The sequence below is a fragment of the Protobothrops mucrosquamatus genome, unplaced genomic scaffold (genome assembly GCF_001527695.2).
Source record: "Protobothrops mucrosquamatus isolate PMUCROS unplaced genomic scaffold, P.Mucros_1.0 scaffold78, whole genome shotgun sequence".
In the NCBI taxonomy this organism is placed as follows: domain Eukaryota; kingdom Metazoa; phylum Chordata; class Lepidosauria; order Squamata; family Viperidae; genus Protobothrops; species Protobothrops mucrosquamatus.
The window spans coordinates 1,920,789-1,929,653 of NW_015386455.1; positions in this window are offsets into that span (position 1 = coordinate 1,920,789).

Here is an 8,865-nt window from a genome sequence, read left to right on the forward strand (position 1 = left end):
GTTCCCCCTCGCGCTTGGCTGCGGCGGCCCGGGGTATTCCGTCCCGGCCTCGACACGCAGCGCCGCAGGGAACGGAATATTTGTTGTATATTAAAGCTTTACAATTCAGTACCAATTTTTGCAGGAGTCCTAACAGCTTTCACTTTCTTAGTTGATGACATATTTATAAGTCAATTCTTGTGTACACAATTTTGTGTGCTGTAACCTATTATTTAATTACCTGATTACTGTGATAAAGAGTATTGATTCAGTAATTAACTTTCCTGTCATTCTTACTTTGCACTTTACTTGTATGTCAAAGTCACAAAAGCTCTGGCCAGCTAACAAACAAATATTTTAATTACCGTATATACTCGAGTATAAGCCGAGTTTTTCAGCCCATTTTTTGAGCTGAAAAATGCCCCCCTAGGCTTATACTCGGGTCAATATTTTTCCCCAGTTCTTTGTGGACTTACAATATCCGAGCACCGTTTAAAGAGACGCCGAAGGAAGATGGTGCCTAACTGCGCGCCTTTCCCCCTTGGCGGGGTGGTCTTTTGCAAAGTCTTTTGCTCGGATATTGTAAGTCCACAGCAGCGCGGGCGGCAGCAGCAGCGGCGGCGTCTCCCGCTCCGAATCCCAGGCTGGAGTCAAGCCCTTTTCAAAAGCGCCGGCTCGGGAGCGAAAGTAAAAGGGGCGGGGGAGCAGGGCTTCGTTCACGCGCGGATCCCCTATGCTCGTATTTATTTACTGTATTATGCCCCGGCTGGCGGCGGCGGCAGCAAAAACAGCAGCCTCCTTCCTCGGTTAGCTCCTATTCCCTCCCCCCGTGTCGCCTCTGAGCTGCAGGACTCCGCCGCTTGCTTTATAAACCCTTGGCCGCTGCTCCATCCACACACGCTCGTGCAGGGAAAGGGGGAAACGGGTGGGCCGGCCGGCTCCCCTCTCCTCTTTGTGTGTGTGTGTGTGTTTGTTTGTCTCTCTCTCTCTCTCAATTCTCCCCCACCCCAAAAGCGGGGAGGGGGCGACCTTGCAAAAGGGAGGGGGCTTCTCCTGGTTGCGGGGAAGGCTTGAGGTGCGCCTTTCTCGGCCAGCCCGGGTAAATTCGGCGGTATTCTTCAGCCAAATCTTCATGTGATGCTCCAGGTACGGCCCTCCCCCCTTCCGTTCCCTGCGGCGCTGCGTGTCGAGGCCGGGACGGAATACCCCGGGCCATCGCAGCCAAGCGCGAGGGGGAACGCCAGACGCCTCACGCGAAGGGGGGAGGCCTGGCGACGCTGCGCTCTGCCGGGCGCTCACCGACAAACCGAGGGGGCCGAGGGGGCCAGGGAGGAACAGCCAACTGCCGGCAACCAGCCGGAACTGCTGGGGCTGGCCCGTATTGAAGAATACAGCCGAATTTACCCGGGCTGGCCGAGAAAGGTGCACCTCCAGCCTTCCCCGCAACCGGGAGAAGCCCCCTCCCTTTTGCAAGGTCGCCCCTCCCCGCTTTTGGGGTGGGGGAGAATTGAGAGACACACACACACACACACACAAAGAGGAGAGGGGAGCCGGCCGGCCCACCCGTTTCCCCCTTTCCCTGCGCCTGCCCGGGTAAATTCGGCCGTATTCTTCAGCCAATTCTTCATGTGATGCTCCAGGTACGGCCCTCCCCCCTTCCGTTCCCTGCGGCGCTGCGTGTCGAGGCCGGGACGGAATACCCCGGGCCGCCGCAGCCAAGTGCGAGGGGGAATGCCAGACGCCTCACGCGAAGAAGGGAGGCCTGGCGACGCTGCGCTCTGCCGGGCGCTCACCGACAAACCGGGGGGGCCGAGGCGGCCACGGAGGAACAGCCAACTGCCGGCAACCAGCTGGAACTGCTGGGGCCGGCCCGTATTGAAGAATACGGCCGAATTTACCCGGGCTGGCCGAGAAAGGCGCACCTCCAGCCTTCCCCGCAACCGGGAGAAGCCCCCTCCCTTTTGCAAGGTCGCCCCCTCCCCGCTTTTGGGGTGGGGGAGAATTGAGAGAGAGACACACACACACACACACAAAGAGGAGAGGGGAGCCGGCCGGCCCACCCGTTTCCCCCTTTCCCTGCGCCTGCCCGGGTAAATTCGGCCGTATTCTTCAGCCAATTCTTCATGTGATGCTCCAGGTACGGCCCTCCCCCCTTCCGTTCCCTGCGGCGCTGCGTGTCGAGGCCGGGACGGAATACCCCGGGCCGCCACAGCCAAGCGCGAGGGGGAACGCCAGACGCCTCACGCGAAGAAGGGAGGCCTGGCGACGCTGCGCTCTGCCGGGCGCTCACCGACAAACCGGGGGGGCCGAGGCGGCCACGGAGGAACAGCCAACTGCCGGCAACCAGCCGGAACTGCTGGGGCTGGCCCGTATTGAAGAATACGGCCGAATTTATCTGGGCTGGCCGAGAAAGGCGCACCTCCAGCCTTCCCCGTAACCGGGAGACGCCCCCTCCCTTTTGCAAGGTCGCCCCCTCTCCGCTTTTGGGGTGGGGGAGAATTGAGAGAGACAAACACACACACACACAAAGAGGAGAGGGGAGCCGGCCGGCCCACACGTTTCCCCCTTTCCCTGCGCGAGCGTGTGTGGATGGAGGTGCGGCCAAGGGTTTATAAAGCAAGCGGCGGAGTCCTGCAGCTCAGAGGCGACACGGGGGGAGGGAATAGGAGCTAACCGAGGAAGGAGGCTGCTGTTTCTGCTGCCGCCGCCGCCAACCGGGGCATAATACGGTAAATAAATACGAGCGTAGGGGATCCGCGTGTGAACGAAGCCCCGCTCCCCCGCCCCTTTTACTTTCGCTCCCGAGCCGGCGCTTTTGAAAAGGGCTTGACTCCAGCCTGGGATTCGGAGCGGGAGACGCCGCCGCTGCTGCTGCCGCCCGCGCTGCTGTGGACTTACAATATCCGAGCAAAAGACTTTGCAAAAGACCACCCCGCCAAGGGGGAAAGGCGTGCAGTTAGGCACCGTCTTCCTTCGGCGTCTCTTTAAACGGTGCTCGGATATTGTAAGTCCACAAAGAACTGGGGAAAAATATTGACCCGAGTATAAGCCTAGGGGGGCATTTTTCAGCTCAAAAAATGGGCTGAAAAACTCGGCTTATACTCGAGTATATACGGTAATTAAAATATTTGTTTGTTAGCTGGCCAGAGCTTTTGTGACTTTGACATACAAGTAAAGTGCAAAGTAAGAATGACAGGAAAGTCAATTACTGAATCAATACTCTTTATCACAGTAATCAGGTAATTAAATAATAGGTTACAGCACACAAAATTGTGTACACAAGAATTGACTTATAAATATGTCATCAACTAAGAAAGTGAAAGCTGTTAGTACTCCTGCAAAAATTGGTACTGAATTGTAAAGCTTTAATATACAACAAATAAGATTATTAAATATCAACTGAATCATATTAAAATAACATACATATAGTTAATTAAATACAATGAGCGCATTTCAGCTATTGTCTTTTAGAACCAGTTGTTTGTCCTAACCTTTCCTCAATTTTCAGTGTGCAACTCCAAGCCAAGTTTGGTCTTCTTGCTTATGAGGGTCCACAGGAATTTGGGCGGAAGAGGCAAAGCTGTATTGTAGGATATGATTATAATTCACTTTTGTGTGCTGCTATTACATACCTGTCAATCTTTTGTTATTCTACTGGATATTTTTATTACTACCATCTTTTTACGCAATAGCCAATGGCTTGCTTAAAAAAAATCCATCTTTACAAATATGACTATAGGAAACTGCTGTTACTATATTAGTGTGTTAGTCCATGTGACTCAGTACTTCATACATTTGATGCAGTACTGTGTATAGTATACTGGAAATTCTCAGCAGCAGTTCTTAGACCTGACCTTGAATAATCAGTGTATCTGGTTTACCAATTCCTTTTGAGTTGGTAAAGTTGAGATCCAAAAAAATATCTTTGCAACTACATTCGTAACCTGAGGATTCATAGGAGTGAATCACGTAACATGAACATGATCACTCCCAGCTTTCGCCCATGCATTCATTAATCGAATGTGCGGGTCGTTAAGTGCAAGAGGTATCTCAGGCTGGGGAAGGCTGAGGGGAGTAGTGCTTCTGACCACCCAAGGCCTCCCCGACCCCCTCAGATATCTCATGCTTCCCCCTCCCCCCATGCTGCCTGACAGGGTCACTTACCTTACATAGATCTCGATGATCAAGAGAGCTGTCTCCTCTCCAGCCTCTCTGCTGCGGTTTTGCCTTGAGCAAAGACTTGCTTGCAGGGACGAGAGATTGCATCCCTATAGGCTCTGGTCAATTTTGTAAGCCTTTGCTGCTGAGAATGGAGGCCAGGAGGGGTGTGCAGGTCCCTCCGTTATGGCGGCAAAGGTCTTTGCTGCTGAAAACAGAGGCCGGGAGGGGTGCACGTGTCCCTCCCAGTCTCTGTTCTCGGCGGCAAAGGCTCTGAGGAAAAGTCTTTGCGCTATAAACCGAAGCCCGGAGCGTGCTCCTCCCGGCTTCCCTCCTCTGCGGTAAAGGCTTTTTGCAAAGATGGCAAAAGGCTTTGAAAATGGAGGGAAGGTTTCAGTGTTTCAGGCCTTCCCTCAGTTTGCAAAGCCTTTTGCCACAGTTCTTATCCAGGCCTCTGTTTGCAGAGAACAGAGGCCTAAAGTACCATGAGATCATGCAAGATCAGTAGCGTAAGAGCTCACACTACTGATCTCACATGATCTTACAGTACTTTAGGCCTCCATTCTCTGCAAACGCACTGAAGGCCTGAAGCATTGAAGGAGGCCAAGAAAGGCTTGCTAGATCTTTGCAAAGTGAGTATTCACAGGCCCAGTGCCTGTGGAGACCCAGTGGGAGGGTGGGGGGAAATAGGGAGGGCGAATGTTTCAATGCCTCTGTGGTCATTCATAAAGGTGAATGACTGCCATGGGGCTCCAACATTCGCAACTTCGGGACTGTGTCTTAAGTACTTGGGGGGGATTAGGGCTAGTAACTTTAAATGGTCACTAAGTGAACTGTCATAACTTGAGGATTACCTGTATCTCAAATCACTGAAAATTAAAATCCAAGGAAGCTGTTCAAAACTCAAAGCGCCTACTGAAATCAGCCCTAGACTGGAATGAGATGCGTCCCTTAATATTAATGTAGATAGGACAGAGATGTTCCTGATCAATGAAACTTGCTAACTACAACCATTCATTTAGCGACTGTTCTAATTTCACTGAAAGAAGTGACTTATAGCTGTGTTTCACATGACCATTGCGGTATCTCTATGGTCACATGATCAAAATTAAGATGTTTGGCAACTGGCATGTACAGTATTTATGAAGGTTGCCGTGTCCCAAGGTCAAGTATTCATCTTTTGTGACCTTCTGGCAAGCAAAGGCAATGGGGAAGCCAGATTACTTAACAACCTCGCTACTAATTTAGCAACTGTAGTGATGCACTTAATAACTGTGGCAAAAAGGTAGTAAAGTAGGGCAAAATTCACTTAACTGTCCTGCTTAACAATTGAACTTTTGGGCTCAGTTGTGGTCATTTAATTCGAAGATTACCTGTACTTTAAGTGTCATTTTGGAGGGAAAGACGGGTCACGAAATAACAAACTTGGAAGGGACCGTGGAGATCTTCTAATCCAATCTCCTGCTTAACCAAGAGACCCTATACCATTTCAGACAAGTGGCTGTCCAATCTCTTCTTAAAAACCTCCAGTGATGGAACACCTACAACTTCTGAAGGCAAACTGTTTCACTAATTAATTGTTCTCTCAGGAAATTTCTCCTTAGGTCTAGGTTAGATTTTCTCCTGGATTAGTTCCCACCCATTGCTTCTTATCTTGCCTCCAGGTGCTTTGGAGAATAGGTTGACCCCCCCCCTCTTCCTTGTGGCAGACCCTTGGATATTGGAACACGGTGATCATGTCACCTCTAATCCTTTTCATTAAGCTGCTAGACAAACCTAATTCCTTCAATGTTCTTCATGTTTTAGCCTCCAGTCCCCTAATCATCTTTGTTATTCTTCTCTGCACTCTTTCTAGAGTTTCAACATCTATACTGTAGTGATCAAAACTGGATGCAATATTCCAAATGTGATCTTAAAAGGCCCTATAAAGTGGTACTAACACTTCACATGATCTTGATTCTATTTCGGTAGCTTCTTTGGTGGCTACTGCAGTGCTGGTTCATATTTAAGTAATTATCCACTAGGATTCTAAGATCCCTGTCACAGTTACTCCTATTAAACCAGCTACCTGTGCATTTTGGTTTTTCTTGCCTAAGTATAGAACTTTACTTTTCTCACCACTGAATTTCATTTTGTTAGAGAAGTTATAAATATCGATAAATTAAGTATAAAACTACTAAATGCATGCACATGCACTTTCTCAGTTTCTTTCTCCTTGACCTAGCCTGTGACCCATCCTTGGCTTTGAATAGAGCTGGAAGGGACCTTGGAGGTCTTCTAGTCCAGCCCCCTGCTCAAGCAGGAGACCCTATACCATTTCAGACAAGTGACTGTCCAGTCACTTTGTAAAAACCTCCAGTGATGGAGCATTCATGATTTCTGAAGGCAAGCTGTTCCATTGGCAAATTGTCCTCACTGTTAGGAAGTTTCTCCTTTTTTTAAAATAAAGTTTTGATTTTCTAGTTTTACATTTCAGTATTTAAAAAGCAATATGGCAGCTGGGTTAATCGATAATACAATAACGTACAAGTATCAATATAAATCTCAAGCTACTACATTAAATTTTTCCTCTCTTTTCCCCTTAGCATTTACTGTTTAAATGCTGTTTACTTAGCATCTCCTGTTTAAACTTATCCAATTTTTATTAAATCAATTAAATAAAAATATTCTTATGTTTATCAATAATTTGGGGCTTATACATATCCTTATTAACATTCAGTCTTTATAGACAATCAATGTCCTAATTAGTTTTCTCCAATTTTTAATTTCCCATTAATATTTAACTTTAACATTTAATATTTATAATTTCCACGTTTTGAGTAACCAAAGTTCCCATTTTCACAATTCATCACAAAGTCTAATATTCAGAATACACATCTCATCATTTAGATATATTCTATTTCTCACTATCTTACATCAACTAATTGATAATACAGTATAACATTCTTATTTCCTATTAATTTCCAAACATTTTAAATTTAATAACCAAATTTTCTCTTGTTTCAACATCAAATACTTCCTCTTTTTCTCTTAATGTCTATTATCGCATATTTAAACTAAATAAAAATATAATTTTTATTATATCAGCTAAGTAAAAACATGTTTGTTACTTTTATCAATATATTTTTAACTTATACATATCTTAAATAGCATTACATTCAATCTTTATAAACAAATCAATATTCAAATTTAACTTCCAAATTTTAAAATAACCAATTTTGTTTATCTTAGTTTATCACATAATCAAATATTCAAAATACATCTCATTAAATTGAGTATATTTTTTAATCCTTACTAATAAATCAAAGCCCCAATTTTCTTCAGCCTTATTCTAGCTTTCTTTCTTTGCCAATCCACCTTCTATATCTGTGCTTTTAAATCATCGTATAGATCTCCCTCTGTTGTTATATAGATTGTTTGAAGTAAGAAAGGCCATCCATTTTTTTGAAGGGGCTAACAAGTCATCTATTTTTCTCTCTTGACGTAGTTGTCCTGAAATGTTTATCTTCCCTTTGGTCTGTTCTTCTTGGTCCTCAGGTTTCTTCTGATTTGTATAAAAAGTCTTTTCCATTTTCAAAGCTGTCAATCCCTTTTCTGGGATTTCTGTTAACAGTGTTTGTTGGTCAGTTGAATCTTCTATCATAGTATTTAATTGCTCCACTTCTTCTATTATATTCTGTGTAGTTAATTCTTTGGTTGTGATAGTATATCTAGGCTGACATCTTGTTCTTTTTTGTAGCCTCTTATTTCATCAGTGGCATTAAGAATAGTTTCATGAGTTGCTTTCAACATAAATAAAATCTGTTCCTGATTTTCATCCATGTTCTCTTAGTGGTGTGAATTAAAAGCTTTTCAGTCAGAAAATACAAATAATTTTATCACAAAGTATAGAACACAGCTGGGCTTCTCACAGCTTATTGTCAAGGTTACAAATCTTATCTATAATCTGGGCTTCAAGCCAAGTCTCTTTTAAACAATAACAGGTTGTAGTATCAGGTTTAGCCATAAGATGTCACCCATACCATTTAGAACAGTGATGGCGAACCTTTTAGAGACTGAGTGCCCAAAAACTGGCCCTGCCCCTGCTCCACCCCCCTGCTTCGTCCCCGCTCTGGCCCCCCATCCCGCCTGCCCACAGGACCACTCACCGCTTCCAGGGCCTGCTGCAGATTGCCCAGGCAGCCCAGCAGCGCTATAGCGGCCACACCCTCTGCCTGCGTCCTGCAGCATCAACTGTATAATGGGGTATAAGGGCAGAGTCTTGTCTACACTGCCTGGCTGCCATGTCCTTGGCTGCACTGCTCCATGTGGGCCATGCTCGAGGGCGACTCTCCTTCAGAGGGGCTGCTGGAGAGGGGGTCGCGGGGGAGGCAAGGCTGGGGCAACGGCAGATGTGCCCACAGAGACGGCTCTGAGTGCCGCCTCTGGCACCCATGCTATAGGTTCGCCACCACTGGTTTAGAATTTTCTTTTTTAAATCCAAGACTTTTATAGTCCTTTTCCCAATTTTACATCTTTTTTATAAGTAAAAACCCAAATCTTCAATAAAAATAGGAAATCTTTTAGTTTTAAAAAGATAAAAATCCAATTAAAACCAGGTTATTGTTTCAATGTTTTAAACTCCCCTGGATAGCCAGTCGCCGCTATTTTTAGAGGGTGGGATAGAGTTTCCCTTCCCTCTCTATAGGGGGGAAAATATCTTGGGCAGCTTATACAGATGAAAAAAAT